The following is a 17806-nucleotide window of genomic DNA, read 5'->3' as shown; positions in this document are numbered from 1 at the left end:
ACAGCAGTGAGAAACCTGGGAAATCACCTCCTGGGGACAAACCATCATTTGAAAAGAAGGAACTTTAGTTGAGGGGTTGCCTTTATTACATGGCCTGAAGGCCAGTGTGCAAGGCATTTTCTGATTAACGACTGATGTAGGTGGGCCCAGCCCACTGTGGTGGTGCCACCCCTGGTCAAGTGATCCTGTGTTGCATAAGTAGGCTGAGCAAGCCATGAGGAGGAAGCCAATAAGCAGCATCCCTCATGGTTTCTGCCTCCAGGTTCCAGATTTCAGTGCCTTCTATAATGGTCTCTAATCTGTTAGATGTAATTAAAACCCTTTCCTCCACAGGAGGGTGATCATTGCTTGATCACAGCAACAGAAAACCAAACTAAAGACGTATTACCACCTTTCTCCCAATGAATGGTTTCCCTGCTTATACATTCTCCTCATCTAATCCTTGTTTCCTTGCTGAAAGCTTGTAGAGGACGTCTCTTTGCTTTTATGATAACACCTAAATGTCTGGTTGGATATTCTGCCCCTGGGCTGGGGACGAGTTACTAACACTCCTTTCTTTGCATTTATGGTACTGAAAATGGAACCTAGAGCCTGTTTGTTCCGGGTAAACACTGTACCCATGAGCAGTATAACCACAGCCTATAAACAATTCTATTATTCATCACTTTTCCCTTTCTTGGTTATGTTGGGGATGAAATACATCTTTGTTTGTTTGAGACAGGGTTACTTTGTGGCTTTGGAGGATGTACTGGAACTAGCTCTTGTAGACTAGGCTTGTTTCAAATTCACAGAGCCACCTGCCTCTGCCTCCTGAGTGCTGGGATTAATGGCTTGTGCTACCACTGCCTGGCAACAAAATATTTTTCCTCATAAATATTGAATTTCCTGGCTGAGGACTTCCTAATAATAGACTGAGAACCAATAATAAGAGTATTAATATAGCTAATATGTTTTATATGACACAACAGACTTCACAATGAAATGAAAACCTAAAGAAACAAGCAGTTTGTGTGTTTTCATGCTGAGTTTTGGAAGAATGGACAGTCATTGTGAAATATGATTGGCAGAGATTCTATGATTATTCTGTGATACACTGGGAGACTTAAACCATGCCTGCTTGTTTGGCTGTTTCTCTGCTCCTCTGCCATTGGCTTCCCTCCAGATCTTGGAGGCACCTCTCTCCTGAGAAGTTAGGCTCTGCTTCAAGCAAGAACTAGCTGCTATTGCTTGCTTTGGGGAAGACAGTGACCTTCCTGTTGCTATTGCTTCTTCAGAAGTCAGTATGCCAGGGTCCTCATTTCCTTGAAGAGTCCCATGTCCATAAAAACATATAGTAAACATTTGTATTCTTCTTTACATTTTATCAGAGGTGCCTAAGATTGGTTTGGAATAGATAATGTCTCCTATAACCAGGTTGTGGGTTGTGTTTTAGCATTTTGATTTGGTGTGTGTGTGGTGATGAAGCACCACACACCCATGTGTACATGTCCACAGCATGTAACAAAACATTATATACAAATGGGGTGTTTTTTCCATAAGAGGATGCAATTTTACAAACTTATCTGCAGACATAAAAAAGCAAGCATTCTAGGGTAATAGAGAAAAATAAGCCTGCTCTAGGATTTAGATGTGTCTGGGCACATCCCAACAAGCCTAGAGGATTAGAGACTGTGGGAGCATTCAGATTCTATCTGCATCAGTGGTTCTGAACTTGGCCACTGTGTTTTACCTGAGGAGTTTTTAAAACTCCCAGAACCATTACCTTTGAGTCCCTGAGGATGAGATCAAGCCATCATACCCCTTAAATTTCCACAAGGGCTCTGATATGTAAAGAAGGTTGATAACCGTGGATGTGTGTGTGAGACTGAGGTGTATATGGGTGGTAGGTACTTCATCATTACACAGCTGCACTATACTTTAGCTATGGAAAGTTCTCTTCATTGCCTAAAAAAAGATGATGAATGAGGGGAAACAGACTGTCACTGAAACATCGTAGAGGTAACCCACTCTCCCATGCTTATACTAAGTTTTTTTTTAATTAAAATATGCCGGGCAGTGGTGACTCATGCCTTTAATCCCAGCACTGAGTCCTGTGCCTAAAGTGCATGGTGTCTTACTAATAGAGGCTTACTTTCCACTGATGGGAGACAGCTAAGGGCAACAGTAGTAGTCTATATCGTTTTGGGAGTCTCTTGGACAGCCCTGACCTACAACTTGAAAGGGGGTATCTCATACCTGTTACTGGAGTTTCTGTTAGATAGTCTACGGTTCTTGGAGGGGAGCATTGTCAATCCAAGTGGGATAACTTCATTTAAACTGTATATGAGCCGGGCGTTGGTGGTGCACGCCTTTAATCCCAGCACTCAGGAGGCAGAGGCAGGCGGAGCTCTGTAAGTTCGAGACCAGCCTGGACTACCAAGCGAGTTCCAGGACAGCCTCCAAAGCCACAGAGAAACCCTGTCTCAAAAAACAAAAAAAACAAAAACAAAAAACAAAAAAAAAACCTGTATATGTACACACACGTACACACATGCATATACACACATTGTTTATATGTGATTTTATATGTGTTATATGTTAATTTTAGATAAATAAAAAGTAATACGATTCCTTATGTCTACCTTTTCAGATATCTTTAGTGTTATTTGCCCCTCTTTCCTCCCTGTCCTTTAACAAATTTTCCCTTTTTCTTCCCCAGTTAAAGCAACCCCCTGGTTTTTGTTTTTTGTGTTTTTGTTGTTGTTGTTGTTGTTCTCATTTCCTCCTATATACTGAGTTGTCTTCATTGTTGTTTGCTTTTGGCTTTTCAAGACAGGATTTCTCTTTGTAGCCCTGGCTGTCCTGGAACTCACTCTGTAGACCATGCTGGCCTCAAACTCAGAGATCTGCCTGTGTCTCTCTCCTGAGTACTGGGATTGAAGTTATGTGCCACCACCCAGCTCATATACTAAGTTCTTAACTACTGAGCCATCTCTTCAGCCCTCAAGTACTAAGTTCTTAAAAGTAGGATTTTATTTGTGAAGTAAAAAACTTGGGGCTACAGAGATGTCTTCATCAGTTAAGCGCTTGCGGTGCAAACATGTGGAGCTGGGTTTGATCTCTAGCATGCACATAAAAAACTGCATGTATGAACCTGAAATTCCAGCACTGGGGAGGCAGAGACAAGAGGACCTCTGAGGCTTGCCTGGCAGCCAAATTGTGTAGTCAAATTGGTGAGATCTGTGTTCAATGAGAGATCTCGGTGTCAAAAAATGAGCTGAGGGAATGGTAAGATGACTCAGTAAGTGAGAGTACTTGCCACAGGTCCTGATGACATGCGTTCAGTTCCTGGATCCCACAGTAGCAGAGAACTAACTCTCAAAGTTATCCTCTGAGTTCCACACACATTCTGTAGCACCTGTGACCCACATTTATAGTTATGTACATCACACATACAAACATAATAAATATTTTTTTAAAATAAGACCAAGAGCAATTCCGGAAGAAGCATCAAGTGATCGCAACCTCAGGACTTACACTCATCCACACGTGTGAGCATACACCACCATGTTCACAGTCACACAAATAAATAAAACAGCTTGTTCTTAAACAAGAGAATGATGATAGCTGTTGAAACAGGGTCTTTCAATTCTTCCAATAAGATTAGTAAATAGTTTTCTAAAGTCCTTTTGTCATTTTGTTGTTTCTTCAAGGAAAGTATTTGCGGTGGAAGATTGTTCTCTTAGATTGGCTGAGAAATGAGATCTGATCTGTTCATTTCATGGCTATGTTTCCAGAACATCAATGACCATATGGAGATGTGTCAACCACCTTCTCTTTTCTGAGTGCCTCTTGAAGACATATTCCTTGTCTTACTTCTTTTTCTATAATTCTGAAGTCACAATCAGTGCCTGACCCATAACAGTCAAGTGCTCTCCCACTGAGCAACACTGCACCATCCCCAACCCCTTCCTTTGTGAGAACAGTGGGTAGTAGTCTCCTGGCTTCCTGCTGGTGACATCTCTAGACTGATGTGAGAATTTCTGTCTTTATTGACTTGATCTATGTTGGTAAGGGGGAGGAAAAAGACTATAAAGTCAAAATTGGCTCATAAAAGTTACAGAATAAGCCTTGAAATTAAATATAGAAAGTGTTTACATCATAATTTTATATAAATCGTCTGTTTACAAAATAATGAAAGGAAAAAATATGATATAGATTTATTGGCTTAATTGCCTGCTTGCTTTGGTTCTGATGCACTTAGAAATTATGTCAAGTGTGGGTGAATGTAAGTGGGGGCCAGTAGACCCACTACCCTGTTCCTTTTCCCTCCTCTCCACTGCAAGACAAATTTAGCTTATTAAGTATACCAGCTTTTAAAACACCAATGATAAAAATGTTACTTTGTAGAAACAGCATGCTTCAAAACATCACCTATTGGATTTAAATACAAATGTACTTACTGATATAGCAAATGAAACGTATACTAGTTTTATCACCTCTAATGAAGACGGTGACTTTTCTTTATCTGTCAGCTGGTCTGGCTGTAAGTGGAATGTGGGGCAGGCAGGAGAATTTTGGCTATTCAGGAAGACAGGTATTCATGTTGAGTTGGAATATGGAATCATAGGTTATGAGCATCAGAAGAGATTTAGACTATCTTCCCCTTGACTCAGATTAGAGAAGTCCACAAGTGCACAAGTGAGGCAGATGCCAGAGGCCTCTTGACTGAGGGCTGTGGAAATAGCATTTAGCAGCATAGCTATTATTATTATCTCTACTTCTGGCGACCTCATTGCTAGAGAGCTACATCTAGAAGCATGGAGCCACCTTCATAGTGAGCTACTAAACAAGAATAAATGCTTGTTTAAAATATTTGTTTGGTGCCACTTTTGGAAAATAAATCCTTCCTGCGAGCCCATGGAGAGAAAAAAAATTTCTCATTGATCTTACTGCCCCGCCCCCCCCAAACGCTTTGCTTTGTCCCACGTGATGATCTGCAAAGGGGAGACATGTGTGCGAAGGAGAAACTGGACAAGTAAATACAGGCGAGAGTCTGCAGGAATTCTGTGTCAATTTCAACCTGGGGGAAAAATGTACCTAATGGCATATTCTTAGTGACAACTGTCTGAAAAACACCGAAGTTCCCCATTCAGCTCATGCTTTGACTGAGGACAGTTTCTCTTTTCAAAGCCATTTTCTTTCTTTCTTTTTTTTTAATATGTCTTTATTTAAATTAGAAACATGCATGCTTCAAATGTCAATCCCAGCTCCCTCTCCCACCCCTCCTCCCTTGTCCCTCCATCAGCCCCCCTAGCCCCAATCCCTACAACATTCCCCAGGAAGGGTGAGGCCCTCCTTGGGGGGATCTCCAGAGTCTGTCATTTCATCCAGGGCAGGACCTAGGCCCTTCCCCATGTGTCCAGGCTGAGAGAGCATCCCTCCATGTAGAATGGGCTCCCAAAGTTCATTTGTATGCCATGGTGAACACTGATCTACTACCCAGGCCCCAGAGATTTCTGAGGCCTCCTCACTGACACTATATTCATGGAGTTTGGATCAGTTTCCTGTTGGCCTCTCAGTCATCAGTCTGGGATTCAAGAGCTCCCCCTTGTCTGGTTATCTGTCTCTGTGGGTTATACCAGCACGGTCTTGACCCCTTTGCTCATCACTCCTCCATCTCTGTTACTGGGTGCCAGGAGTTCAGTTCAGTGTTTAGCTGTGAATATCTGTCTCTGCTTCCATCAATCACTGGATGAAGGTTCTAGAATGGCATATAAGGAAGTCATCAACCTTACCATCAGGTAGAGCTATTAATGTTGTCTCTCCGCTGTTTGCTTAGTTTTCCAGTTGGCGTTATCCTTGTAGCTCTCTGGAAATCTCACTAGTGTCAGCTCTCTCCTCAAGCATATAATAACTCCATCTATTATGATATCTCTCATCTTGCTCTCCTTTATTCTTACCCCTACTCAACCTTCTTGCTCCCCCATGTCCTCTTCTCCCCTCCTCTTATCCCCCTCTCTTTTTCCTGGTTCCCTCTCCCCTCCCCCCATGTTCCCAATCTGCTCAGGAGACTTTGCCTCATTCCACTTCTCTGGGGTGTAATGCATATCTCAGCCAATTTAAGAGGACAATCATCCATTGCAAATACTTTTCTTAAAGAAGCAACAAAATGACAAATAATGCTGTGGTGAACTTAGTGGAACAGACATTCTTCTTGTATGAATGGGCATCTTTTGGGTATATGCCTAAGAGTGGAATTGCTGGGTCTTGTGGTAGATTGATTCCCATTTTCCTGAGGAATCTCCATACTGATTTCCAAAGTGGCTGTACAAGTTTGCACTCCCACCAGCATTGGACAAGTGTTCTCCTTTCTCCACATCCTTTCCAGCATAAGCTGTCATTGATGTTTTTGATTTTAGCCATTCTGACAGGAGTAAGATGATATCTCAGGGTTGTTTTGATTTGCATTTCCCTAATGACTAAGGGATGTTGAGCATTTTCTCAAGTGTCTCTCAGCCATTTTAGTCTCCTCTATTGAGAATTCTCTATTTAGTTCAGTCCCCCACTTTTTAATTGGGTCATTTGGTGTTTTGGAGAGTAGCTCCTTGAGTTCTTTGTAAATTTTGGAGATCAGCCCTCTGTCAGATGTGGGGTTAGTGAATATCTTTTCCCAATCTATGGGTTGTCTTTTTGTCTTTGCTGACTGTGACCTTTACCTTGCAGAAGCTACTCAGTTTCAGGAGGTCCCATTTATTAATTGTCAATCTCAGTTCCAGGACAGCCTCCAAAACAATACAGAGAAACCCTGTCTCGAAAAAAACCAAAACAATTTTTTTTGTTGATCTCAGTGTTTGTGCTACTGGTGTTATGTTCAGGAAGTGGTCTCCTTTACCAATTAGTTCAAAGGTACCCCCACTTTCTCTTCTAACAGGTTCAGTGTGGCTGGGTTTATGTTGAGGTCTTTAATCCATTTGGACTTAAATTTTGTGCATGGAAATAGACACTGATCTATCTGCAGTCTTCTACATGCCAGCATCCAGTTATGCCAGCACTATTTGTTGAAGATGTCTTCTTTTTTCCATTGCATAATTTTAGCATCTTTGTCAAAAATCAGCTGTCCATAGGTTTGTGGATTAATCTCAGAGTGTTCAATTCGATTCCATTGGTCTATCTGTCTATTTTTGTGCCAATACCAAGCTGTTTTCAGGACTATAACTCTATAATAGAGCTTGAAGTCAGGAATGGTGATACCTCCAGATGTTGCTTTGTTGAGCAGGGTTGTCTTGGCTATCCTGGGTTTTTTTGTTTTTCCATATAAAGTTGAGAATTGTTCTTTCAAGGTCTGTGAAGAATTGTGCGGGAATTTTGATGGGGATTATATTGAGTGTGTAGATTGCTTTTGGCAGGATTGCCATTTTTACTACATTGATCCTACTTATCCAAGAGCATGGGAGATCTTTCCATATTCTGGTGTCTTCTTTAATTTCTTTTTTAAAGACTCAAAGTTTGGTTAATGTTACCCCAAAGTATTTTACGTTGTGTGTGACAATTGTAAAGGGTGATGTTTCTCTGATTTCTTTCTCAGCCCACTTATCGTCTGTATACAGTAGGGCTACTGATTTTCTTGAGTTAATCTTGTATCCTGCCACTTTGCTGAAGGTGTTAATCAGCTGTAAGAGTTCCCTGGTAGAGTTTTTTGGATCACTTATGTAAGTTATCATATCATCGGCAAATAGTGAAAATTTTACCTCTTCCTTTCCATTTTTTATCCCCTTGATCTCCTTTTGTTGTCTTATTGCTCTAGCTAGAACTTCAAGTACAATATTGAAGAGGTATGGGGAGAGGAGACAGCCTTGTCCTGTTCCTGATTTTAGAGGAATTGCCTTGAGTTTCTCTCCACTTAGTTTGATGTTGGCTGTTGGTTTGTCAAAGGCATTTTCTTAGGAAACGTCACACTAAATAGTCACAAGTTCTCTTTCTGGCAGTCTCCTTTTCACACCTGTGTGTGAGTGCAGGAGAACACATCTGGTCCCTTTGGACATGCCTTCTCCTAGCCCATCCATGACAGGACCAGGTACTACCAGGGAGGCCTGTGGCACATAGTAATGCTAAATTTAGATGGTAAATTGGCCTCTACAAGGGCACCACGTAGTAGCATGATATATTTTGCCTAAAACACATGTCACAGTCAACATCAAATGGGCACTGTTATGGTGCCTGGTGCTGCTTTAAGTGCACACACAAACGAACAGGTTCACAGAACAGCCCCATGATGTTGGCATCGCTAAGGTTCAGGAGTCCACGCTATCCCTTCAATATCAGCTTTATCGGGCATCACGTTAACATTTTCTTTGCCTGAATTCTGTATCTATCGCTCAATGATTCCACATTTGGGCAAAGAGAAAATAGATTTTATTTTTGAATCCCTCGATCCAGACAAAAGTAAGTAGCCAGCCTTAAAACACTCTTCTCAGCAAAGGTTTCAAATGCCCTGAGAAATCAAGTAAGTAAAATTGACCTCTGTTCTAGTGTTTTGGTCCATGCCATACTCTGGTAAGTTACTTCTTCTTCAAGTATTTATACTCTGCAAACAAGAAGTTTCTCACGGGGCTCACTATGGTAAACTCTCCACATGGCTGGAACACGGTTTTATAGACAACTTCGCCCCTCCCTCCCTGATGCCACTCTCTCCTTCCTTCTATCTAAAATCACAAACCTAATTTCTAGTTGTATGTTGGACCCTGCAAGTAGAAGGCACATCTCGTCTAGCAACGGGAAATGCTAATGAGACTAAGCACGAAAGGGGAAAGAATTTACACTTCCCTTCTCACGCCACTTAGAGCACCAGGCATCAGTCACTTCTCTCCTTCCTCCCTACTCAAGATCTAGTTTAATCATTACCAGATCAAAGTGGACCAGATCAAAGATTCCAGAAGTGCACCGAGGTTAGCTTTGTGCCCCAGCAATACGAGGCGGGGACATGAGTTTATAATGATGTTTCAATAATGACGGCAGGCAATGGCGCACTCTGGTGTTTTCATGTTTACTATGAAATTGCAAATTTATTTGAGTCATTAATAAGATAACTCCCTGGATGACTAGTCTGCTTTTGCAAGTATTCTTGGACCTTGGGATTCATTCTAATACAGAAGGTCCGTAGGTATGATCTACAATGTTCATTATTTGGGCTAGTGTTGTGAGCAATTTTTCCATATAATATTTTACAAATCTGATCATAAAATCATATCCTTTCAAACAATTTTAGATATATAGAGAGTCATTGTCTCTGGAATTAAATGGGTGTGCCACCACTCCTGGCCCATGCTTTTTGACTAAGACTTCTTGGTTTCTCTCACCTTCAGGCTCTGGTAACCACTACTCTCCCTTCTGTTTCTATGAGTTCATCATCATGAGGATTAATGTTTAAGTGAGATGGTGTAGTATTTGTCTTTCTCTGTCCATCTTATTATTATTTATTATGGATTTATAGTTATCTATGTTGTGACAAATGACATAATTCCCTTCTCTTTCAAGGCTGAATAAATTTTATATATGCTTGTAATAAATTTAATTTATATACAGCATCACATTTTGTTTATTTATTCATTGATGGGCATTTCGTTTGTTTCTGTATCTTAGCTATTGGGATTAATGCAGAAGTGAACACTGGATAGATGTGCTGAGCCTGCCAGCAGTCAGAAAACTACATGGCTGGGGATCCCTCCTACCTCCACCATTAGTGCAGGAAATAGTCAAAGAGGAAACTAAGTTCTGCACTAAATTAGTATTCACCCTGAAAACGTAGGAAAAGTTCATCTGCAGGCTCCAAAGGAAGTTGTCCAAGAATTTGCATCAATACGTGGGTAACAATGGCAACAGTAAAGCTCACAGCCTCTCCAGGTGATTCACTCACTGCAATGTATTCCTCCAGATAGTCTTGTTTTTAACCATTAGTCAACTTTGCACCATGATGATGAAATATCTGACATAAGAAACTTAAAGAAAGCTGGGCGTTGGTGGCGCACGCCTTTAATCCCAGCACTCGGGAGGCAGAGGCAGGCGGATCTCTGTGAGTTCGAGGCCAGCCTGGTCTACAGAGCGAGTGCCAGGACAGCCTCCAAAACTACACAGAGAAACCCTGTCTCGAAAAAACCAAAAAAAAAAAAAAAAAAAAAGAAACTTAAAGAAAATGAAGTTTATTAAGTTCACAGCTTTGGAGGCTTAAAGTAAAAGATTGGGCGAGGAGAGAGCGTTGGTTTAGTCTTTGGTGTGTGTGTATGATGACAACACATTATGGTGGGAGTGTGTGTGTGTGTATGAGAGAGAGAGAGAGAGAGAGAGAGGAGAACTTGCCATCCTATTAGGTCCACCTTACTCTTTTCCACTTGTGAATGTATAGTCTAAACATACATTATGGTTCTATTAAGTGTCCCTCCTTAACTCCAGAGGTAGAACCATTTTCTTCTTTATGCCTAAAATCCTACACTGCCAAAGTTATTTGTGGGTACTAACCAGCCTCTTGGTATCAAAGGGCAGTCTTCCATAGGAATGCTAAATCAATATATTTTAAGGTTCCCTATTTACTACTTCATTTATATATTATAAATATATATATTGCACATTAATGAATAATTATCTTAAAATTCCAACCATACACTTTCCTCTTGAAAACATTATCATTTTCCACGTTTCTATGGGTCAAGTCAACTGATAACCTTTGCAAGAATGGCAGACAGATAGAACTGATTAGAACTCATTCAGGAACCTCAGAACACTGTAGAGGAGTCTGAATTTCCCTGAAGACATGGTTAGGAGTGTCCATTTCACCCACAGATGCTGACAGTAACTCTCTGGCATGGTAAGTACTCACTGCTAAACAGAAACCCTTGGGCAGCATTTGGAATACTACCTAGAACTTTAGACTTTGAAAGATGCCAGATCATTAGCCCTTAGGGCCTAGTCATTGATCCTGATTTGTTATGTTTTATGGAGATTATCTTGAAGTCTGAGCTGACCATCTAGTCTGTGATACTTAATCCTTTGACAGGAAGAAACAAGAGAAAAAAATGGTGTGTATGCACTTCCCCCCACCTCAGTGTGTGTGTGTGTGTGTGTGTGTGTGTGTGTGTGTGTGTATGTGTGTGTGTGTGTGTGTGTATGCAGGAGCTGGAGAGAAATTCTTTGGAAAACAGAGTTCTCCACACAATAGAACATCAGTTTAAGGATTTATCTGAGTTAATAAAACAGCATTAAGACGATAACTTGGGCACATGGGTTTTTCCACTGCAGTTCTGACATAGTGACAGATGATTCCTGATGCATCTGTGATTAGAGGCCTTGCAATTAAGGGTTTCATGTACAATGAGGCTTTTGATGCCAATGTGTATTTTACCTGAGCGATTCTGGGGAAAATATTGCATATGTGCTTGAAAACTAGGGCACATAGCCCTGACAGCTACAGAATCAGGAACTGACTTAACTAGTAACCCAGCCAGCCTCGTGACTTCACTAATGGGCATTCAGAAGAATGCCTGCCACTACACCCTTCCCAACCACGGGAGGTTCAGAGGTGGGGGAGAGAAGTTGAAACCAACTGCTCAGAAGGGTGGGCCTCAGTGGATGTCTTCCAGAAACCAAAAATCCACAGGTCAAATAAGTGACAGAACTTTACCAGTCTGCCTTAAGTTGTGTGCATTAGAAACAGTCACCAGGCAGTTGTGAGCCACCTGATGTAGGTCCTGGGAACCAAACCCAGGTCCTCTGGAAGAGCCGCAAATGCTCTAATGGCTGAGTTATCTCGTCAGTGATAAAGATAAAGATGAACTCTTTAAGGAAATGCACTATAAGTGGAAAAGATACTAATCAGAGAATTATGGAATACAAAGTGAGTACAAAAGACAGGAGTTGGGTGGGGTGGAGGTGGCACATGCGTTTTATCCCAGAACTCATCGCAACTGTGGGCAAGGTCAAAACAAGGGCCCTCATTGCACAGATAAGGATGGTGCTTAACTTGACACAGTTTTAGGCTATTAAATAATGTGTTCTTAAAAAAAATGAGGTCAAGCCCGGCGTTGGTGTGGAGGCAGAGGCAGGTGGTTATCTGTGAGTTCAAGACCAGCCTGGTCTACAGAGCGAGTTCCAGGATCGCCTCCAAAACAATACAGAGAAACCCTGTCTCGAAAAACAAAACAACAACAACAACAAAAATGAGGTCCAAGTTAACTCCAAATAGTCTGAAAGGCATTCCTGTAATAATAAGTCACAGAAAACACTGGAACAAGCACAATGACTCTAACCACTGCTGTGCAAATGGAGTCATTGGAACAACCTGACCTACAGAGTCCCTTCTAGAAAGTTGTGGGTTCTATGTGATACTGTTTTTCCAAGAGTGTATCAGAAGTAAATGATACACTCAAATCTGTTTGTTGCATGCATTGGGTTTAAAGATATAAGCAAGGGAGAAAAAAATCGCTTTTCTTCAAAGAAGGAAAAACCAGGCTTGCAGTTCTGGCTGAGATCCAAGCTGTAAGTCTTCCTGGAATAGTACAGGGTGTGGTAACTTTTGCATAAATAAACAAGTGACCAAAATCAGGCTTATCTGAAAAATCAAAATGAAGAGCATGATCAAAGTGGGTGGAAACTCACTGAGCAATTCCAGCAAAAACAGCAACTGCAGAGAGTTTGTGAATCTTTAAATAGGTGAGGCTAGCTATAAAATATTAGAATCAAAACACAGAGCCATAATTAGGTCTCTGTTGTGTTATCTAAAGATTTTGGAAATTATCTGGCAAACTCATAGTGCCCAAATATTATTTAAGAAATGAGAAAATTCTTGAAATAGGAAACATGTAGGAGAAATATTAAAAATCTATACAACTTTAGTGAACCCTAAAATAGGAAAATGTGATTCAGTTATGTCTTGAAGCTTAGTTCTTGAAGAGCTAAGCTATGTGGAAGACATAATTCTCACACTCTTAGTTAGGGTTTTCATTGCTGTGAAGAGACACCATGAAAACAGCAACCCAGTCTAATCCCACTGAAGTTACTGGAAGATTTCAGATGAAAGGCAACTTCTAAGAGAAACTTTCTAGCATATGTTTAAAAAGTTAAAGATGATGTGACTGGAATTGTTTCATTCTACTAGGCAAGGTCAAGCATAACCAATGTTGCAAAGAAAATTCTTGAACCAGGAGAATGTGTGTAGTAGGAGTTTCTTTCTCGCCTGGACTTGTAGATGTTTAGCTCCAAATAAATAAATAAAAAGGAAGAGTTTAACTTTTTAACACAGCAAAATTATATATAACAAAACATTTATCAAGCAAGAACTATAGTTAACAATATTTAGTTCATTAACATTTGGCAAAATTTAATTATGAGTCTAAAGTTTTATGTGTTATTTATCTTTTATTATAACTAAGGAAAATCATAACCATAACATCTGTCTTTAGCTCCATCAAAGACCTCAGAAAGATAATATATAAGCTCTAAAATTGACAGAGACATCTCACTGCCTGGATAGTCATCCAAATTTCCTCTGTAACGTTGGAACATCCATCTTCAGTCCATAGGCCATAATGTGTCTGGAGGACTTCTCAGTGAAGTAGGAAATTGTAAATTGTCTGCCTGTATTGGGCAGTTTGTCAGTCGTTTTTTTTTTTTTTTTTTTCCTGTGTCCTGCAGAAGGTCTGATAGACTCTTCCATGAAGCAGGAACCCTGTAGAAATGTCACATCTTGTTTTGGCAAGTTCAGCAGTCCCTTTCCTTTGGGTCTTGCATACGTCAGACAGTCCCAAAAGTGCTTAACTTGAATCAGATTGCAAGGAAACATCAGCCAAACATAGTCAGGGACTGTCTATAAAATAACTAGTGCCATGGCTCAGAAATGATATCTCAAATACTGTTCTTTCAATGTTGAGGGATCACAGAACATATCAGAATGAGGTCCCTTTAGTCTCCTCTTGCTCCTCTCCCTCCAGAGTAAAGAGAAACACTATGCAAATTCCTTTATTGACCTGAGCCTCTCCTCTAAGAAAGGAACACAATAAATTACCTATAGTCTCCCCACCCCCAACATTTCTTTAGAGAAAACCAAACTCATAGGACAAATTCTTTCGGTCTGTCCCCTGCTGTTGTCCTCTATTTGGGTCTCCTAGAGAATCACCCACAGTCTACTGTGTGTCTTTGGTGCTTGTTTTGCAAGCCCATGAAGTTCTCCTAAATTTTCCACTACCTGACACTCCCTGCTGAGTTTCTGAATCACACTGGGCTGTGAGTTTTTTCTTTTACACATTAATAAATTTCCATGCTTTTTGCCTATTTAATTAATCTCTGTCAGTTTATTCCTGTGACCCTTCTTCAGAGGGTATAGGAGAAATATTCCTTTGTCCCACACTGGGAATTTGCAATGTGAATGTTAGTCACTTTTATCCTTGGAATCCAGGGATCTGGAAAGTCCAGAGACTTGATATCACAACATTGTTAGCTTCTTGTCTAAACTTTTTTTTCTTTTGTTTTCTATCCATCATGCTGCACTAATATTTGAGAGAAGTTTCCAACGTAAGAATTTTTAGCACTTTTAATCCCAGCACTTGGGAAGCAGAGACAGGCAGATCGCTGGGTTCAAGGCCAGTCTGGTATACATAGTGAGTTTCAGGACAGCCAGAGCTACACAGGGAAACCCTCTCAACCACGCCCCACCCCCAAAAGAGAACGTTTACTATTTTGCAATAAAGCAGCATTGCTTGGCCACAGAGGCTCCCATTTTTCCTGTCTTCTTTTCACCCCTGATTTACAGATATGCAGATTAGCAGCTTGAAAATTTTATGCCCCCTGATATAAAATAAGGGATCCTGGATGAGATCACTTGTCTTAGTCAATAAAAAGTAGACAGTGTTGATATAACTGCTCCAAGCCTTCATTGCTGTTTTTTGTTTGTTTGTTATGTAAGTGTTTGAGCTCATCTCCTGATTAGCTGGGAGAACAGGAACCTTCATTAGTGAAAAAAACATGTCTTACACAAATGTTTCTTAATGGATTTTACATATTAAAAATAGGAGAAACATGCTAACTGTTAAGATTAAAACTTGAATATTTTCAGTTTAAAATTCCCCTAGGAAAGAGTATCTGTGAAATGTAAGAATTCCAAAGCTTGGGATTCTCCCCTACGTCCCTGAGTCAAGGTTTTGCAGCCATCAAGGTTTTGCAGAGGAGTCAATTTCCAGGTCAGTAGCGCTGACCTTCTAGTGGTTACAAAATCAACCATTAGCCTGTGGAGTCATTAGTCAGCAGCTGCCCATCTGCTAGTTGTGTTAGACATTAACTGGTTCTTGGCCAGATGCTGGGCCTGAGCATTGGAGTGACACTTACTTGAGCAACTCCCAGGATCTCGGAAGGCAGGAGGGAATGAGATCTCCCAGTGCAAAGGCACTGTGCTGTTCCATGCCTCGCTTTCTTCCTCCCCGTCAGAAGCACCCGGGTAGAGTGGGGCAAGGCCTTGTTCAGTTTTAAGACTCCTGAAGTCCGTTCCCAAACGGCCACTGGCGTATTCTGTAGTTTCAATCAAAACTACTTCCAGCGCCCTCATTTTCTTCCTTACGACACATTAATAGTGATAATTACTACCTACCAGGAAGGGTCTATGAAGCAAAAGGATGGTGGACACATGATCTGTCCTCCCCTGCTCCTTTTTTGGAACAGGGTCTTATGTAGCACCCAACCTTAAACCTGCTCTATAGCAGAAGGGTAACCTTAAACTTTGGATGTTTCTGTGTCTACCTCCTGAGTTCTGGGATTACAGACTATACCACTGTGTCTGATTTTATGCAGTGTTGAGTACTGAACAGAGGGGTTAGTGCCTATTAGGCAAATACCCTACTACCCAAGTCCCAGCTTAGATGTAACACTTCATAAATTATCACCTTGTCAATAAAGGGTGAAATGGGTGTTATAATAATTGTGGAAGTATCAACAGTCCAAAGTCTAAATATAAGTTAGTCTAGATAAGGCAAGGTGAATACAAACACTTTGACAATTGTACATTAAGATTTAGTCTTTTTCTGTTCCCTGGGCTGATCTTAAACTTTGGGTTGCAAGCTACCTTCCCATCTTCAGATTTTCAAGTAGCTGAGACCACTATCACCTAAGATGGCACATATTTTGCACATGTAAATGTTAATTCTAAAACATTTGGGAGCAGGGATGGTGGTATGCATCTATAATCCCAGCTATTTGTGAGACCGAGGCAGGGACAAAACAAGTTTGAAGCCAACTTCAAGTGTAGTTATGTGAGTTATATGATCTTTCGTCAAAGTATCTTCAATTTGCTGGGCAGTGATAGTGTGCACCTTTAATCCCAGCACTTAGAAGGCAGAGGCAAGTGGAGCTCTGTGAGTTTGAGGCCAGCCTGAAACTGTCTTGAAACGCCACCCCACAAAAAAAACTATCTTAAGTTTTTATATAGATGTAAGTATTCCTTTTTGTCTCTATGTTTTCCTAACAGTTTTAGCTATAAACAATGTGTTTTTCTCTTCCTTATTGTCCTAGGGACCTGATTGAAATGTGGGGAAACTGATGAATACTGTGGAGTATTGTTCTGTCTGGAGTGAGAAGCTATATGGGCATCTATTACTTTGTGAGGTTTTCCTCACAAGAGAGCTGATCAATGACTTCTGGTTTAAGTTGGAGTTCATCATGATAGTGACACTAGGGAAGTGGGCCAAATGTACATATTTCATCACTACCTGCTTGGACTCTGAAAGACCTCATGTACAGGCAATGTCTACAGCATGCCAAGAGAGCAGGCTGGAAAATAACCAAGAGATAGCCACCCTACTCATGGACTTTTTTTTTGTTTTCCATCTTGTAATCCTTATTTGGGAGGAGGGTAGGGTAGGGGGCCCACGCATGTGTTACAGAGGATTTTGACTTCCTCTTGCAACACTTGTGCAATGGAGAGCAATCTCGTAAAGTCTGGTAGCAGATGCTTTTTGGCTGAGCCATCTCTCTGGGCTTCATGGACTTCTCCGGTGGGAAGAGTTCAGATTCAGAATCTTCTGAACCAGATACTGGGATGTGGATAGTCTTCCTTGGTGTGAGGCTTTCTCCTTAATCCCCTATATTTTGTTACAGAGAAACCCACTCATCCAATTTCTTTGTGCGTGTGTGCATATCTTTGTGTGCCTGGGCAGGTCAGTGGATAACGCTGAATTATTGCCATTTTTCAGGCACCATCCACCCTTTTTCTTTGAGAACTTTTATCCCGTTGGCCTAGAACTTGCCAAGTGGGGTAGACTGGCTGGTCAGGCATCTGCTGTCTTCATCTCATCAGTGCTGAGATTACAAACATAGACTAGCACACTCAACTTTTTTATTTGTAAGTATATTTGGGGATTGACCTCAGGTTTTCTTGTAAGCACTAACTGAGCCATTTCCACCCCCTCCATGCTCTCAGAATCCCATCCCATGTTCTTCTCACTGCTGTCCGTCCTCCAGTTGGATCTTTACTGTTTTTCAATTAATGTACTACAGTGACCTCTAAAGTGGTCTTCTCCCTCAGTAGTGTCAATGATCTTACCCTCGACCATAAATTCTTCACAAGAATGTTAAGACTGAAAATATGATCACGTCTCTTCCTTCTTAGGGATCTTCACTGTCTCCCTAATAACTTACAAGGCAATGTCTACAGTCTTCAGCTTATGCAGTGTCTGCTCTGATAGTTTGTTAATAGTCCCTTAGTTTAGTCCCCTTTCCTTATACTGTAGATGCCCCTCTTCTTACATACACACTCCCTCCACAGTAAACTTAAGAGAAAAAATATTTTCAAGTC

Source organism: Mesocricetus auratus, unplaced genomic scaffold, assembly GCF_017639785.1.
Source record: "Mesocricetus auratus isolate SY011 unplaced genomic scaffold, BCM_Maur_2.0 Super-Scaffold_100010, whole genome shotgun sequence".
Lineage (NCBI taxonomy): Eukaryota > Metazoa > Chordata > Mammalia > Rodentia > Cricetidae > Mesocricetus > Mesocricetus auratus.
Note: the sequence above shows the minus strand (reverse complement) of the source record.